The sequence below is a fragment of the Lissotriton helveticus genome, chromosome 6, assembly GCF_964261635.1.
Source record: "Lissotriton helveticus chromosome 6, aLisHel1.1, whole genome shotgun sequence".
NCBI classification, from domain to species: Eukaryota; Metazoa; Chordata; class Amphibia; order Caudata; family Salamandridae; genus Lissotriton; species Lissotriton helveticus.
Window position 1 is genome coordinate 308568759 of NC_136067.1, and position 19025 is coordinate 308587783.

Here is a 19025-nt window from a genome sequence, read left to right on the forward strand (position 1 = left end):
AGAGAGTTGCAGATATTTGGTGCAGCTCCCGAAAAGGCTCGACGACAAGTTCTCTTTTTATTCGTGATACGTGGCTTCAGGAGGAAGTTGATAACGCTTCTTGAAGATCTCTCGCCACATGAAAGAATTAAGCTTTTGTGCTAGGAACCTGGGGGTGTTGTCGTGCAGGGCTTTGTGTGCAAGAACGATAATCTTTAACTGGATTCGGGCTTCGTAGGGCAACCATTTAAGGGACTTTAGGACTGGGGAAATGAGCTCATTACGTCTGGTACCAGTAACTAGTCTGGCCGCACCATTCAGAGCTGACCTCAGTGGAACCAAGGTGTACTTGGGAAGGCCACAAAGTGTAGTGCTGCCATAGTCTAGCCTCTGTAATACCAATGCTTAGACTGCATGTTTGAAGTCATTCTGTGGAAGGAATGGCTTGAGATTTCTGAGTGTGCTCATCAAGTGATTAGCTCCCTTACATACGTTACTGATATGAGTTTTAATATTCAAGTGCTTGTCCAAGGTGATTCTGCGGGATTTGGCAGAGTCTATGATGAGAGGGGTGCAATTGAAGGCAGGGAGGTGAGTCAACCAAAGGTCTAGCTTGAAGGGGTGGTTCGGAGGAGAGATGAGAAGAAATACAGTTTTGGCTGTGTTGAGCAGGAGGTGGTTCTCAGTTAACCAATTTTGGGTAGACGTTAATGTAGAGTTGACAGAAATTATGTTAACCAGGGGTGAGATTTTCAGGTAAAGTTGTGTGTTGTCAGTGTACATATGGAAGGGAATGTTCATGTAATTTAGAGAATTAGCAAGAGGTTCCAAAAAAAGTTTGAAAAGGATAGGAGAGAGGGCGGACCCTTGGGGGACACCCATGAGTACTGGAGAGGGCTGGGAGAGCGAGTGGTTTGCCTTAACTCTTTGTGTTCTGTGGTGGAGGAAGGAGGAGAACCATTGTAGCACCAGACCCGACAATCCCATCCTGTTCTTCAGAGTGGAAAGGAGGTTATCATGATTAATCGTGTCGAATGTGGAGAAAAGATCAAGGAGGATCAAAAGGCAAGAGTAATTTTGATCGAGTATGTTTAGTATGTTGTCCATAACGTGCGTGAGTGCAGATTCAGTGCTGTGCCCCTTCCGAAAGCCTGATTGATGTTGGTTAAGAAGTTTGAAGTTCTCCATGTGAGCGCAAAGTTGGGTATGAACACATTTTTCAAGTAGTTTAGCTGGAGTGGGGATGTTAGAAATGGGGAGGAAATTTTTGAGGTCAGATTTCTCAGCAGTAGTTTTTTTTAGTATAGGTGATACCTGCGCTGCTTTTAGACAGTCTGGGATCGTGCTTTGGGATAGAGAAGCATTTACTATCCTTGTCCAAGCGGGGATGTGCGCATTCTTGATCTCTTTGAAAATGATCGGTGGCAGTGGGTCATTGAAGTGGTTGGATGGGTTGATGTTGTGAAGAATCCTATTGATCTCTTTTTCACTGAAAGGGGTAAAGGTGCTCCATGAGGCCTTATTCTTGATGATCAGGCTAGTAAGGTAGGGCTTATCTGTGACAGGAGGTGGTGTTGACCCACAAATTGGCAAAAGAGCCTTCTTGGAGGCAAGATCGCTGGAGATGAGTCTTGATTTCTTAATGAAGAAAGCCGAAAATTCATCACCAGAAGGTATGCAGACATTGGAGACAGAGTGATTTGTAACCCCAGTTGATTGATCTTTTACCAATTTAAAGAGTTTCTTGGGGCGATTAGCGGCTTGCTCAAGTTGTAGTCTGAAATAATCTGCCTTAGCGCACTTGATTTGCTTGTTGTAAATACTCCTGACATCTCTAAGGAATTGTAGGTTTCCAGGAAGGGATTTGACTTCCAGGCTCGTTCAGCAGCCCTCAGGTTGCGTCGCTCCGTGTTTAGATTGTCGTTGTACCAAGGTTTGGATTTATTTGATGAGGTATTTTTTAGTTGAAGTGGTGCAATGTCATCCAAGATGTTAGAGATGGCCGAGTTGTAAGCATCGGTGAGTAACTGAACTTCAGTCAAGTCGTTCTTGGGGGGAGAGGGTAGTTTTACAGTGGGCAGCTAATTCCACTGGGTTTATTGATCTGAAATCCCTTTTCCAGATCTTAGATTTCGTGGGATGAGCCTTCCTCAACTTCACCTCCAAGTTGATATTGAAGAGAATTCAGTGGTGGTCTGACCAATCGCAAGGGTTAATGGAATCCAGAGTGATGGATTGCCCTTTTGAGATAATGAGGTCTAAAGTTTCACCTTTGCTGTGTGTTGGTTGGTCACAGTGCTGCTTAAGATCATGATCCTTAAAACAGTCTTTAAGGCAAATAACCGCTTGGTCCTTAGGATTACACAGTGTAGATTGAAGTCGCCAAGAAAGATTTGGGAAATGGCGGAGTCAACATTACTCGAGATGATCTCCAAAAGTTGTTCAATGAAGGGGAGGTTGTCTCCCGAAGGGTGATAAAAGGTGTGAAGTTTGTAGACCGGCCGGTTGTTACCTGCGATGTTGAGACAAAGATATTCCTAAGCAGAAGGTGGAGAGGACTCTAGATGGGAAATCGAGAGTGTGTTCCTGTGAATGCAGGCTAGGCCCCCTCCAATCTCACTAACTCTGTCTAGCTTAATTATGTCTAACTTGAATGTGGCGTTTCATTGCAACAATCAAGTCAATGGCACAGTCCTTACTGTGGTCAACTTCTGTGCATTGATTTAGCACATGGCCCAATAGGAAGTATTTAAAGGGGGATTTGGTAGTGTCCTCGTCTTTCCTAATGGAAGCTGAAATCTCTTGTGAAATCAGATCACATAAGGAGATGAGTTGACTAGTGCTATGCTAAAGGGCAACACCAATAAAATGCTTTTTGCTGGCAGGTAGATAGCATAACATATTTACTTTGAAATTTGTCCGTGTTATGTTTGTCACCTGCACAGGGATATTGAAAAGAGGGGGTTTTATTGAGTAAATCAGTTTATGTTTGAGGGACTTTTTGTGGATAAAGGCAACTCACCACTGTTTTTTTTCATTTCTTTCAAAGTGGATGATGTTCTGTCCTAGAGGTAGGATACGATCTAAATGCAGTATGAAAAATGATCAGGACGAGGATTCCACAAGTTTAGTATCATCAACTTCCGGGTCTTGCATGATTTCAGATAAGGAAGTTGCGCACAAGACTAAAGACCAACATCAGGAACGTAGTTTTGATGTTGGTGTGCATGCTGGGCTCTTTGAGAAGCGATGTGTTGATTGAGGAATAAGGGTGACTTATAAGAGCAGTCCCTATGATGAGGGTTTATGGGGAAGGGACATTGAAGATCAGGGTTGCAAAAAGTGTACAATGTCATACAGATGATCCAGTTTTATTTTGAAGTTTAATTTGGGGAGTGGAAATGACATTTGTGCTGAGTATTTGCTGTGAAGAAGTATGAGGAGAGTAGCCATACGTCTCACATGAATCATGCATGTGGGTGGTCAAGTTCTTCTGTTTAGGGTTAGTTTGGGTGTGGATGTGTTCGTGTAGCTAGAATGGAGTGGGAGCTTGGTTGACATAGGGAGAGTGTTGAGGGGCAGCGGTGGCTATCAGGAGATTTATGGGTATTGTCCTTGACCGTATTTCCGTCTTTAACATTGTAGGAGTAACTTTGTTTCAAGTTCTGGTCCAAACCATCTTGATATATGCAGGTATTATACTGTGTGGCTTCATTTCTGGGAAGTGTTTGAATGATAATAGCGAGGGTATGACTGAGTGATATAAACAGAAATATATATTTGTGTTTGATAATTAGTATGTGGAATGCTACTGGCTTCTTGGAGATAATATCACCAAGCAATGGTAATGCAAATATGTCTACTTTGCATTTTCAGACATAATCCAGATCTATTGGTGAGTGGTTGCTTCATATATTATTGTTTCTAGCTTAGCGGCAAGGTTTTTTTTTGGTCTCACCTACGCACAGTTTTAGGTGTCTGAGGAGAGCTTGTGTCATCACAGAACATACACTACAAAACACACAACAAACACAACATACACATTCAACATATACATACATATGAACAGAAAGGTCTGTTTTTTTACAGCACCATTTAGCCATTGCCTACAATGCTTCATCTGTCTTTAGGAATTGGCTAAGAGGGCTGATGGTCAGTGCTGGTATCAGCCAACATCATTTCATGGACATGAATATCTTCTCATTCTCACCTACACTGGATGCACTGTGCCCCTGCCTGTTAATATTTAATGTAAATACCCACCTCTGTGCTCTTGCCATCCACCATCCCATCTAGGAGCACCCAGCACAGCTGTTATTCATTTCACACTGCTACCCCAATGGGCGGCTCTTTTCATTCAAGCACCCACAGTGGGGCCATCGTAAGCCCCTGACTCTCCTCTTGTTCCTCTGCTAGTCAGCTCTTGCCATATATGCATGCCCTGTGAGGCTGTTATAAGACCCAAGTGCTTCCCCTCGCCTTCCGCTGGGAAGTTCTTCCTATTTATTAGCACCCAGCAGAGCTGTTACAGGCCCCCAATGGTTCCCCCTCCCTCTGCTTGGCCCCTTTTGCCATTCATGTGTGCCATGCAGGACCGCTATGCAGGACCATCAAAGACCCCTGCTGCTTCCCACTTCCTCCGCTGGGCCACTCTTCCCATTCATGATCACCCAACGGCGATGTCACACAGCCCCCCCTTCATCTACTGGATGCTCTTATCACAGTACAGATGGAGGTATAGAGGAACAGTGCCTGGGACATTCTGTACCAGTTTGTGGAACTCAGTCATAATGTGTGTCATGCACAGGCCTTATGAAGGACAGCCCAACTAACCCTCTAACATGAGCTCAAGTATTTGTCACATAGGTTTCCCTGAGGGATGAATAAGGCACTTGCAATTCAGAATTATGCATGGTGAATTGGAAAACATTTTTCGCAGAAATCTTTAAAACAATTGAATACTTAGCCCTTGGTATATTCTATAAGGACAGTGTTTAATCAGGTATAGCCAACATTCATACTATCCTCTAATTTGCATAGTGTGCATGAGATTTATTTAAAAGTACATTGTACTCATTTGAAACACATAAGCAAAAACTGTAACATTTTTGGTGCTACATAATCCTTGTAGTTAGGCGGGGTGCATTTTTATATTTCAAGTGCCTACTAATCCACCCTGAGGTAGGTCATGGAAAAAATGCAGTCTATTAGCTTATCTTATTTAAATGCCATTATCTTTTGCAATGTAAAATAAATCCATGATTTTTACTTTGTTTCCTTTTTCTTTAATTTAATTTTTATTTTTTATTAATCTTTGATCTTTTTAAGCACAACAACATAACGCAATAAATGTACAGAAATTATCTGAGATATATACATATTTTAGCAAATAAAATAAAAAGAGGAGAATAAGTGTAAACATAAAATCGCCAATAAAAATAAAAGCCATATTAACACATATTAACATTACAGGTGTGGCTAACATGCTTAACGATTCTATTCCTAGGGACACCAGTATGGGGGAGTTCAGAAGAACAGTAGTCTTTACTGCTTTTTCTGTCAGCTGTGGATGGGTCCCCATATATGTTTCCCAAGCAGTCTCCCCCTTTTACCCTTCCTCGCATAGATTCCCTTCTCAAGGTTATATGTGGACAACAACCTAGCAAGCCATTGTTGGAAGGTTGGAGGCACTTTGTCCAACCACGCCGAAGCAATACAGATACGCAATACCGCCATAGCCATAAAAAGAAAGTATTGGGACGGATCTTGCTTGTCTTCACTATTTATCCCCAATATTATTATAGACGGAGTGAGACATATCTTAATTTCTACAGCTCTGTCAAAAAATGATTCTATCGCACTCCGCGGGGCCTGTAGCTGAGGGCGGGAAGCGAAAATGTGTATTGTTTCAGTGGCAGTGCTATCACCGCACGGGCATCTAGTACCCGTCCCTCCCCCCCATTGTGCTATCCTTGCAGGCGTGTAATACATGGAGTAGATTGTTTTGTACTGCTGAGCTTGGAGTCCTGCAGAGCATAAAACGGTCTGACCTAATTCTTGTGAGTCTTGATCTATCCCGAGTTTATCTGCCCACTTCTTTCCATATTTTCCAAGGTCATCGTTTTCAACGCAGATAGCTCAACATAAAACCTTTGTATAGTACAGTCTTCACCACCCATGATAACATCCATTATTCTGTTTTTATCAAATCCGCTAGCCCCCCCTTTTGCCCCTAGAAAACTCCGAATTTGAGGATGTTTAAAGAAATTCCTTTTGCCAATGCCATAACTGTTCTGTATATCTAAGAACTGGCGAATTCCATGCAGTCCCAATATATCGCCCAGTTTCCGGATTCCACACCTTCCCCATTCTTCCATTATTGTGTCTGCAAAGATTTCCCCCAGGAGGGTTAGATTCCTACATAACAGTATAAGCATTCAGCCTCCCAAGTCCACTTTTTTTGCAGAATGCTGTCCATACCTTATAAGCAGCCATCAGAGTTTCAAACCTGTTACTTTTAAAATAGCTGGGGTCGGTGTATTTTTAAAACGCAGTTCTACGCCTCTCCACCAATCAATATAGAATACATATCAACTGATCCTCACTTGACCTGTGGGTCAGACACATCCCCACCAATCAATCCACACATGTACTGAAAGGCTGCCGCCCAATAATAAATTTTGAAATCGGGAACGGCCCATCCTCCCCTTGCCCTAGGTAAAAAAATAAAACGTGATGCCCTCCTAGTTTTTCCAGGTGCCAACATAAATCTGTTGACTAAGTGCTCCAGTGCTATAAACCATTTGCCCTCAAATTCAAGTAGGATCGCCCTAAAGAGATAGATGATTTTGGGCAAAAAGATCATTTTCATCACATTACAACCCCCCACTAGCGATAGATGTAAATTATGCATTCTGTCCAGATCTTTTTTAGCTTTAGATATTATTGGTTCGATATTCCTGTCCACAGTCTTACCCAGATCCACCGAGATATTCATCCCTAAATAGACAGTGGAGTCAACAACACGTATGTCGTTGCACACGGCCCACTCATTCTTGACTATCTGAATCTTAGGCCCATTTAGCGCATATCCTGACACACGTCCAAAGGCAAGAGCTTCTGACTCTACCACAGCTAGGGCGTTTGCAGGAGACGGAGTCACTAGAGCGATATCGTCTGCATTCGCCAAGGTTTTATATTCTAAACCATGAACCTTTATAGGGTGAAGGCTACCATTTGCCTCCAACCTACGAATTAAGGGGTCAATGTAAATCACGAAAAGCAGTGGTGAGCATGGACATCCCTGGCGTGTGCCGCGCTTAATTTGCAAGGGCGCCGTATGTACTCCATTAACTCTGAGTCGGGCTGTGGGCTCTTTATACAGAGCCTGGATTGCCTTAACAACCCCCCCCCTGATACCACTCCACTGCAAAGCTGCCTAGAGATAGTCCCAGGAGACCCGATCAAATGCCTTTTTACCGTCCATTAACATGACAGCCATGGGTTCTCCTGATTCTTTGGTGGCATCGAAGAGAGGGATGGTACAACGCGTACCGTTACAACGCGTACCTTTACGACGCAGGTTTCACAACGCAAGTCGTTACAACGACTTGCGTTGGGCGCGCTGGATAGTGAATAGTTTAATTTACTATTCCAACTCCAGTCCCCGTGGATAGTAGGGAAGGTGTTGGATAGTAAATCAAACTATCCCCTATCTTAGAGCGCCCTACAGCGAAAGTCGTTGTAACGACTTTCGTTGTAAATCCTGCGTTGTAACGGTACCGCGTTGTAACGATTCCATTGTAAAGGATGTTTCCCGAAGAGAGTGATGACCCTGCGGACATGCTGGGCAGTACCTCTCCCAGGGATGAAGCCATGCTGAGTGGGATAAACCATCTTGCCTATGACATTGCTAAAACTGAATGCCATAGTTTTAGAGAAATTTTCGCATCAGAGTTCATTAAAGTTATTGGTCTATAAGACCCTGGTTCTGTAGGCGGTTCGTTTCCCTTTTTTTAAAATAATTACTATATCAGCCCCTGCCCAGGATCCTGGGATGGAGGTACCCAGCTGGGCTGCTGTACTGTTTCAACTAAGTCGGGACCGATTACCTCCTGGAACACTTTATAAAATTCGAGGGGAATCTGATCAGGCCAGCGGCTTTACCGGATGGGAGGCTACTAAGGGCCATAAAGATCTCATCGGCAACCAAAGGTGCTTCCAACGCCTCCCTATCTCCATCAATGATTGATGATGTAAGAATATCCCTAAAATACAATTGTATTTCCAGGAGGACCTTTGGCTGCTCTTCATTATATAGGCTAGCATAGAATTGCCTAAATATCTCTCGGATACCATCTGGGTTGTTAACTATACCACCCTTTCCATCCGAAATCTCCTTGATCTCCCTGATAGCCGCTTTCTGTCTCGTGCGTACCTCTAGTGTAAGCCCAACCCATTCGCTGAGCTCATAGCATTGCTCCTTTCTTGCCAAAAAAGTAGCGCTGCTTTGTTAGCTATAAGCTCCTCAGCTTCAGAGTTTGCCAATGTTATTTTAAGCAGAGCCTGATCGAGAGGTGCCCCCACTGCAATTGCTTTTTTCAATTCCTCCTCTGCTTCAGCAACCGCCTGGGACACTTTTTTGGATCTTAATTCCTCTTGTTTCTGTCTATGTAAGCTAAAGCTCAGCGTCTCACCTCGTATACGAGCTTTAAAAGCATCCCAGGCCACCCCTGAATATGTACTACCTCTATTAATGTCCCGGAAACCCACTATCCATTCCTTCAAATGCTGCACATATCTTAAGTCTTTCAGCAGCCCTCTCTCAAAAGTCCATACACGCTCAGGCCTAGTCGCCCTTGCAATTTCTACTGTTAAAACTATAGGGTTGTGGTCAGAAATGATCTGGGGTCGTTTCTCAATCTGACATCTCGACAAGAGTGAGTTAGATGTAAAAAAGTAGTCAAGCCTGGCACAAACCTTATGAGGAGCCCAGTAGTAAGTGCTACCAAGATCATTGGGCTTCAATCGTGCCCACACATCTGTTAGAGAGTTATTCCGAGCCAGGTTAGAGACTGCTCGGAAGGTCCTTTTCTTTCACCCACATATCGGTCCCCGGTCTCCGTCCACAACCCCCATCCCATTTATATTAAAGTCTCCGCTCAGGATAGCTCTAGGTCTAAGAATTCAAATATGTCAGGGTCATCCTCGGTAGATCCATACACTCAACACAGAGTGAATGTTTCATCATTTATCATGCACTCCACCAAAACCCATCTGCCCCACTGATCTTCCATCTTTCGTTTGACTGTAATATCGCTTCGCCTAGAGAGTATGGCAACCCCTCTAGTTTTAGCCTCCTGCTTAGTATTTGCAATCAAGTGAAACCCCAGCTGCTCCATTAGACTCCCCCTTGTACCCTCTATGTGTGTCTCTTGCAAGCATAAGAAATCCAGCCGCATCGTTCTCAAAATTGCTGAAACCCGTTGTCTTTTAACCTGATCATTCAGGCCACATACATTAACTGAAGCGATTCGCATACTCATTAATACACATCAATAATCTGTCCCAACCATTTACCCTTAACTTCAATACTTAATTTTCCTGCCTGCATTTCTGAACTCTCTCTTTGTTTGCTTTTTGTTACTTTGCTACACCTCTTGTGTCCACCCAAAAATCTCAGATACCGGGCTGTGCTGTATTCTACCCCCCTCCAACCTTCCCAGCAACCCACCCAACCCTCAGGACCCTCCCCCCAAGACACCCACCTCCCCCTTTATGGGCAGCAATGACCTATGTGTGACAGCTTGAGCCCACTGTTGAGTCACAGCCCCCCCTTGTACCCTCCTTTAACCTCCCTTACATATTCATGTTTACATTAACAGAGCGGTCGGACCCCTTCATTACCCCCCATTAATTCAGACATATATACTTGAGGCTCAATCTCAGAGAAGAGCATTCGGACTTGCCCCTTGACTATTACTTTGAGCCGGGCTGGATACAGTAAATAGGCCTCACATCCCCGATCCTGAAAAGGAACAATCAGCTGTCTTAGTCTCCATCTCCTTTCAACGGTGGCATGGCAAAAGTCTGGATGGGCGAAGAATGAACTACCTTTAAATGTGGCATCCGACCTTGCTTTGTCCATAATTGCCTGCCTGAGAAGATAGTTGCTGACGTACACAAGGATCGCCCTAGGCCTATCATCTTGAGTCGCTGCGTGTCCTTTCCTTTGGTTCAAAGGGAATCAATGTGCTCGCTGCACCTCCTTCTCCCAGTTCCATGAGGCAAAATCGGGGAAGGCCCCCTTCAAGAGGGAAATTACAAAAGCCATGACATCCTCTCCTTCAACCCCTTCTGCCACCCCCAGTAATCTGATGTTGTTCCTTCTCTGCCGGTTCTCAAAATCCTCGAGCTTCCACTGGACATCCTCCGCCACCTTCTCTTGTGTCTCTTTAAATGCCTTCCACTTGTTAACCTCATTCTCTAGTCTTCCGGTTCTCTCCTCCACCTGGGTAACTCTGTCTACCATATTGTCATATAGTTTATTCATCTTTCTGAGTGAGCCCTGTATTTTCTTAGTCACCTGTTTCAGCTCTCCGGCTCTCTGACCTGGCCTCCCCCTGCATCTGTTTAAGAGTAGTGTAAAGTAGATCCATTGAAGGAGTCTGCGGTGCACTGCACGAATTGTTATTCCCTTCTTGAACAGCTAAAGCTCCATCTTCCTGGTATACCTGAGAAGTGGCTGAGTAATCCCATAGAAGCTTTCTAGCAGCAACTGTTTAGGTCGGGCTCACTGTAGACTTAGATTTCGATTTAGAACTGCTTTTATGGGGGAAGGCCCTATGAACAACGGGCGCTCTTTGCACTGATGAATTTTCTGCTGAGTCTGAATCACCAGAGAAACTACTATTGCCTGAAAGCAAAGAGTCTGTGTCCTAGTTAAGGGAGAAAAAACAATCCCCTTCTGGTGAGCATCCTCAGTACGTAAATCCAAGGAAACTTGTAAAGAAACCTTCAATCCAAGTGATCCCACTAAGCTTTAAGGGAACTGTTATGCCACAACAGGAAGCTGCTCATGCAGTCTCCTGATTGGCTGGGAGAGTCGGCTTCTGGTCCTGCCAGTGCAGGCGAAGAGGACGGAGGAGAGGCTTGTGGCAGTGAAGGGAAAGAACGTTTATTTATTGTATTTTATTTATCCATTCCCCCTCCACCCCACCACCCCCGTTTGAGGTAGCTGCCATTGTCTGGAGGTCTCGTAGTCAAGTCGCTTGCAGAATCAATATGGTATTAGTTTCGCGCAATGTAGGCCCTGCTTCAAGGTTGGTATTTCAGTATGACTTTCTTTTTTTTTTGTTTATCAATTTTTTATTACGTTTTCAGAAAAAGAGAACATACGACAATCAAAGGAACACATTATGAATAAAATACAACAATTAATTAAATAGAAAATTATGGGCAAGAAATTCAAAAGAGTAGAAGAGAGAAAAAAAGAAGTAAGAGAAAAAGAAAAAAGAGAAAAAGGAAGAGATATAAAGGAGAAGAAGAAAAGAAAGGAAGAGAAAAAGAAGAGGAATGAAGAGAATTAGAGACTGAGAAAGAGTAAGAAATTAAGATACATGTGCATGTATAGAAAGATAGGAAGTAAACGTAGCCAAAGTAGGTCGGATTTAATTTTCTGAGAGAGAGTAAGAGAAGAAACAGTAGCAGTTCTGTGTTCATTGCAAACAAAGTTCCACTAAGTTAATAATGATAATTTAGAGTTATTTTTCCAAGAGGACAAAATCATTTTAAAAGCTGTAGCAATAAATAAATCAAACAACAGAGTAATATAATTAGAAATATCAAAATCAGGTGAGGAGGAACCAAGAAAAACATTTTGCATTGTTAATGTAATATTACATTGAAATATTATCATACATTTAGACCAAATAGAGTAAGAGAACTTTAAAACATTCAAACAATCATAAAGTTGATGAAGTAAAGTCCCAGTAGATTCAAGGGAAGACCAACAAAGGAATGAGGAAATAGGGGAAAACTTGGATATATGAACAGGTGTAATAACAGCTCTACTATAAATGAAGTAAAGGGATTGAGTAATACATGCGGCAATAGAAGTTTTAAAGAGCTTGAGCCCTAATTTACCCCAAGAACAGATAGGGAGTGTCATAGATAAGTCTGTTTCCCAGAGTAATTCGACAGGGAATTTAGGTTGTTCAGTAACATGAGATAACAACAACTTATAAATAAAAGCAGCCTTAGGCCTATGCTTTTGAGAAACACCAAATAACGGTGAGGGTGTAGTGAGTGATGAAGAGGCTAAAGGGAAATTATTGGAAGATAAATAAGACTTCAAAACTGTTGATATTAAAAGGTATTCATTAAGAAATTAATCAGGTAAATGATAATGTGACTGTAATTCCTGGAAGGGAATAACAGAATTATGTTGGATTGATGGATACAAATAATTCCCTTCTCCTTCCAAAGCTTGTAATAAAATGATTTACGTTTATATTTGATCAATTTGTTATACCAAATAGTGGAAGACAAAAAACATTGCTATGTATCTAAACTATGAGAAATAATATTATATAATAATTATGGGAGTATTTTAAAATAGGATTATCTGATATGAAGAAGCAATTTGACATATATATTCTATAGTCTTTTAATAGGGAATGCTCAAAAACAATCCAAAGAGGGATAGGGATATCAGCAAAATCATGAGTTAAAGAAAAAAATGTACAAATTAAAAATACAGATTGATAAGATTTAAAATCTGGAAAACATACACTGCTTTCTGTTTTGAGACGTTTAAGTATCATAAGAGCAATGCAGGGGTGTTTATTATTCCATAAAAACTTTGTACAAATAGAATTAATCTGTGAAAAATACGAAGCAGGAATTTGAAAAGGTAACATGGCTAATGTAAAAAGGACATGGGGTACAATCATCATTTTAATGGTGTCTAATCTACCCCACCAAGACAAAAAAAGGGGGGGACCAAGAAAGAAGTAGTGATTGTATTTTGGTAATTAGAACATTAAACGTATAACTAATGGTGGTGGATAGTGTAGAGGAAAACCAAATACCAAGGTATTTAATTTTTGTGGGGCACCAAGTAAAATTAGTATTATTAAACATATATTGATAACAAAGATAGTTTAAGGGTAAGACTTCTGTTTTAGAAAAGTTCAACTTATATCCAGAGACACTTGAATAAAGCTGAACTTCATCCAAAAAGGGTGATAGGGAGGAATTAGGATCGTACATATATACCAGGATATCATCGGCGTAAGCTGACAGTTTGATTTCTATAGAATTATGTGAAAAGCCAGAAATACATGAATTAATTTGAATACGCTCAAGGAAAGGTTCGAGACATATTACAAATAACAAGAGCGATTGGGGAGAACCTTGGCATGTGCCTCTATATAATGGGAAAGATTTAGAGAAATTATTATTAACAAAAATACTAGCATGAGGACAAGAATATAACAATTTAACATAAGAGATAACATTTTGACAAAAACCAAACCATTTGAGTGTACTGAACATGAATTGCCAGTTTATTCGGTCGAAGGCCTTTTCGGGGATGTATGACGATACAACGCATGCTTTTACAACGAATGCCATTACGACGCAGGTTTTACAACACACGTCATTACAATGACTTGCGTTGGGGGGCGCTGGATAGTGAATAGTTTAATTTACTATTCCAACTCCAGTCCCCGTGGATAGTAGGGAAGGTGTTGGATAGTAATTAAACTATTCCCTATCCTAGAGCGCCCTCCAGCGCAATTCGTTGTAATGACTTGTGTTGTAAAACTTGCGTCGTAATGGTAGTGCGTTGTAAAAGTTGCGTTGTTAAGGATGTTTCCCCCTTTTCGGCATCTAAAGACAATGCTGCAAGTGGGGATATGTACTTTTTTCTGAAGGAGATAACATTAGCAAACATGTGAGCATTGTCCGAAGCCAATCTGCCCCCAACAAAACCAGTTTGATCTGTTTTAACCAGTAGTGGGATTATACTCTCAAGGCGAGTGGTGAGGATTATTTTACAATCATTATTGATTAATGAAATGGGGCAATAGTTTTTACAGAGGGAAAAATCCTTATCTGGTTTGGGAATAAGGACAATCAAGGCCTCCATAAATAAACCAGATGCTTTAGAGTCAACAATGAACGAGTAAAAAAGGGCCAGAAGTTTGGGCGCAAAAATAGAGGAAAAAGTAGAAAAACAATTCAAAAGAAAGACCATCAGGACCTGGTGCTTTCGATTTTTTTTAAGGATTTGATGGCTTCCGTTATCTCTTGAAGAGTGTCCTCACTTTCTAATGAGTCAAATTTATCTGGAAGCAAAGGAGGATTAGGGAGGCCAGAAAAAAAGGTATGTACATTTTGAGCAGATGGGATTCGTATCATTAGTATAATGATTGATAATAATCATGAAATGCAGAAGCAATATCTTCATCAGAGGTTATTAGTGGATTCGTTTTGAATAGGGACTATATTTTTACGTTCAGATTTAATTTTTAAATAATTGGCCAACATCTTACCGGCTTTATTTTGACCGCCATGATATTTAGACCTAATTTTAAAAAGAACATTACATGCATCAATTGTGGCAAGTTTGTTGAGAGCAGATTTGGCTTTAATCAATTAATGAAGAGCAGAGGGAGATTTAGAAGAAAAGGAATTATGTTCCAACAGTTTGAGTTGTTGTAGTAAAATGGCATACTTGGCTTTAGCAGTTTTCTTCTTTTTTGCTGAGTATGAAATAGCAAAAGCACGGAAGAAAGGGTTAAAGGCATCCCAGTTATTAGTAATGGAGGAGTGCAAAGGGTTGTTAATAGTAAAAAAAACATTAATAAAGGTAGTAGCTTCTGTAACAAAAGAACTGTCTGACAACAAAACATTATTAAGTTTCCAGCGACCAAATTCTGAAAAAGTGAAAGAGAGATCTAGGGCAGAAAAAACCAGGGCATGATCAGAAATAAATATAGATCAAATCTCAGAGGATTGAATGGATGGGAGTAGGGGTTTACTAACTAAAATATAATCAATTCTAGAACGAGTATGGTGAACGTTAGAAAAAAAAGTAAACTCAAGGGTATCAGGGTTACAGGTCTTCCAAACATCATATAATGAATGAGAGGCAATGGCAGATTAAAATGATTTATGAGTTTTATCAGGGGTAAATTTGCATTTGGGTTGTCTATCTGAAAATGGGTCTAACCATTGATTAAAGTCCCCAGCAACAATAATATTTGAACATCAATAGAAGATAGTAAGATCTTAATGTTATTCCAGAAGTGTGGGTCTGGTTTAATAGGGCCGTAGATATTCAGTAAGACAAGTTCTTTATTTTCTATAATAACCTTAGCCATTACCCAACGTCCATCACTATCACATTGTGTAGATAAAATTTGTGCCTGAATTGATTTATGAAATAGAATAGCTACACCACCTTTCCGATTAGAAGCTGGAGAATAAACAACTTGACCCACCCATTGTCTTTTCACTTTAAGTGATTCTACATCATTGCAATGCGTTTCTTGAATAAATGAGACATGAGAATTCAAGTTAGACAATTGAGAAAGTACCTTTTGTCTTTTGATGGTGTTTCCAAGACCACGAACATCCACGTGACAACATTACACATAATGTTGGGAAGGGAGGGTAAGACATGAATGGAGATGATATACTTCAGGAGAACGACTGGAAGTAAAAAAACACCATATAGTAGATGAATAAAGAAACCAAAATGTACAACAACAATTATTGGTAATAGGCACAAGCATTGAAGAACAAAATAAAGAAAAATAAGCACCAAAAAGAATATAATGAAAGACAAATATCTAAACAAAGGATCGATAATGAAAATGCACCATAACAAAAAAGTAGAAAAACAATAGGATGATAGAGGAAGAGAAAAAGAGAGGAAAGAGAGAAAAACAAAATAAATGAAGAATGTAAGCAGATCAAGGAATAGAATACAGATCTGAAGATAAGCAAGCAAGAGAATTGAGAGATGTTGACGACAGAAGCAGAGACAGCGATACAAATAAATAAAAAATGATAATCGTCAGAAATAAAAGAATGAGCACTAGTAATAGTAAATTAAGAGTAAGGGTAGGATAAAAGAGAAATTGTTTTTTAAAGGAGGAACAGGTAAGAGAAAGAAAAATAAAGGTATAATTATAGGAGCAGCATCAACCAATTAACTAGTAGAACAAAGTGAATATATACCATTCATTTTCCACATTTCGAGGAGCGATATTGTTGAGAAAGAGTCTCAGTTTGGCAGGATCATCAAAAGAACGTGACTCTACTTCGTGAGTTACTTTGCAGGGACATGGGTGAAGAATACCATATTGAATGTTCAAGTGTCTCATCAGGGGAGGAAGAGCCAACAATTCCTTACAGCATGCATTCGTTGTATTTGAAAAATCTTGTGAAATGAAAATATTATGACCTTACCATATGAGCCGACGTTTGGATTTAACTACTTTTAAGACACGCATCAATTCAGTAAACTCTAAGAAAAGCATGATGATACCACGTTGTTTGTTAGAGTTAGGTTGAAGACGACCCAAACGATGCGCTCGATGTATGTTAAGAGGTGATGAAGATTGAAGATCTAAGAGGTCCGGCAGGAAAAGATAACATATCTTGGACCGTCAATATTTTCTGGCAGGCCATAAAGGTGAAGATTGTTCCTTCGATTACAGTTTTCCAAGTCTTCGGTATGAAGCTTAAGTTTGTGAATTTCTTGTTCTAATAGAGGAATTTTAGTAGAAATATCAGGGAGACCCCCAACACATTGTTCAAGTTCCAAAACCTTGCCCTCCATAATTATCCAGCGGTCTTCAATTTGTTTCAGTTTTTCATTAGTGGTGACCATGAAGGGTTGAAGACCACATACCTCCTCCATAATCTTGGATTGTAGAAGAGATCAATGAGTAGTAGTTAAGAGTGGTTGAATGCGACCCATACACCACAGGAGAGGAAAGCAGGAATATTGAACATCCACGCATAAGTACAGGTGTTGGATTTGAAAAAGAAGCTCAATAATATAGTATTGTAGTCAAAAAAGAAAAAATAGAGCAAGAAAATTCCAATATTACCTCAATAAGAAGAGGCACCTTCACATTACAAAAATACAATAAATATTGTGTAAGTACTGTTTGAAAACATTAAAAAGGCCCCTTTTAGATATCAGAAAATGTAAGAAGTGTATTCATTGGATAACAGTATGTGCAAGGAGTTCTTCACGCATGCTCTCAGTAACTGCCACAACTTTGATAGAAGAAAGCTGATATTTAAAATTTAAAGGCTGCCTCCATGGTAAATATCATGAAAAAATGAAAAAGCCTTCTCTGTTGTCTTTATTTTACATCCCTTTTTAGTGACAGTCATGCAGAGAGAGAGAAGGAGCAGCCTTTACTTTTGGAAAAAAAACTCTCTGATTCCTTATTTGGTTCCCCTTGTAACCATTAGGGAAGAGAAAGAAAAGAAATATAGGCAGCATTCATTTAAAAAAAGAAGAATTATGCTGTGGAAGACATACCAGCTGTTGAAGAGGAAATAGGCACTTGAAGTGAAGCACAGTTAAACGCCGGCGCCCCGACTTAAAATGGCAGGCGCCTGGGCCTCTGTGAGGAAAACAGTGCCGTCACACGCTCCAGGTTCCATGCTGTAATAGAGGGAAAGAAAAAGCAGTTTTTAGATGCGCCACGGGTTCAGGATAACGGGGCCGCCATTCCCGCCCACACTGTCCGATGCCTCGAAGCGAAAACAAGAACGAAAGCTCCGCGTCCTGGCAGGGCTCACACAACGTCCGCCATCTTGCCGCGGTGTCCAAGCCACACCCCCTCAGAATGACCTGCAGCGGACGTCAGAGGCAAGCGCCAGGAGGCGCATAAAGGCTCCCTCGGTACAGAGTCCGGGGGGAGTCTCACCTGACATTTTTGGCTGTTCCTGAGGGCCGGGCACAGCTCCGCCAGTTCCATTCGGCCGGGCTTGGCTCCGCCGGACCCCGCAGCTCCAGTACTCAAGGGCCGGGCTTTGCTCCGCTTGTTCTCCCGGCCAGGCTTGGCTCCGCCGGGCCCCTCCCACCTGCAGCGGACGTCAGAGGCAAGCGCCAGGAGGCGCATAAAGGCTCCCTCGGTCCATCGTCCCGCAGGACGCGCGCGGGTGCGCGCCGGGAGAAGCCCGGGACAAGAGCGGGACCGTCTGTGGCCGTCCGGGGCCGAAGGAGGCCGGGCAGGGCCACGGATCCTGGTCCTGCGACACAGGATACTCTGGCACAAGTGAGACTTTGTACCCTCTTTTTGAACTTGATTGAGATCATGGGTACTATTCTAGTTAACATACTGGACATATTGGATATAAATGTAACCTTGTACCACGGCATATTACTCCTTCTTGCACGCTTGGACTTTTCATCTCTCACAAAGGCATTATTATTTTTAAGTCTTGACCATGTCTAAAGCTAAACCTGATAAGGCTGTACCTGGTGTAGGCACAATGGATAATTACCTGGTAAAAATGGTGGATAAAATCAACAAAGACAGGAGAGCCTCGTTAAGTCTAGGGAGCCCACCTGTTTTACCCCAAGATATCCCTAAACCCCGAGGTGAAACCCTAACTGATGATACGTTTGATTTGAGCAATCGGGTGGTGGTAAGGGCTGAAGTTCAGGTTCACTCTGAGTTGCAGGAGGAACTACCTGATATTTCCATTGAAGAGATAGAGGAGGTTCCGCCAGCTCCTAGACCAGTAAGATCCTGCAGAAAATCACAACCCAAACGTGGGGGTAAGCTCAGTAAAAAAAGAGCAGAAACTTCCCAATCAATTCAAAATGGTCGTGTTGTTGGTACTGACCTACAGGAAGGAAATAGTGCAGCCACTTTTAACATCAACTCAGAGCAGTTTGCTTTACTGGTCTGCACTATAGAAGCTAAAATTGAGGCTAAGATGGAAGACATCATCAACCCCCTAGTGCTCAAATTAGATTCCGTCACCGCAGAAGTTAAGAGACT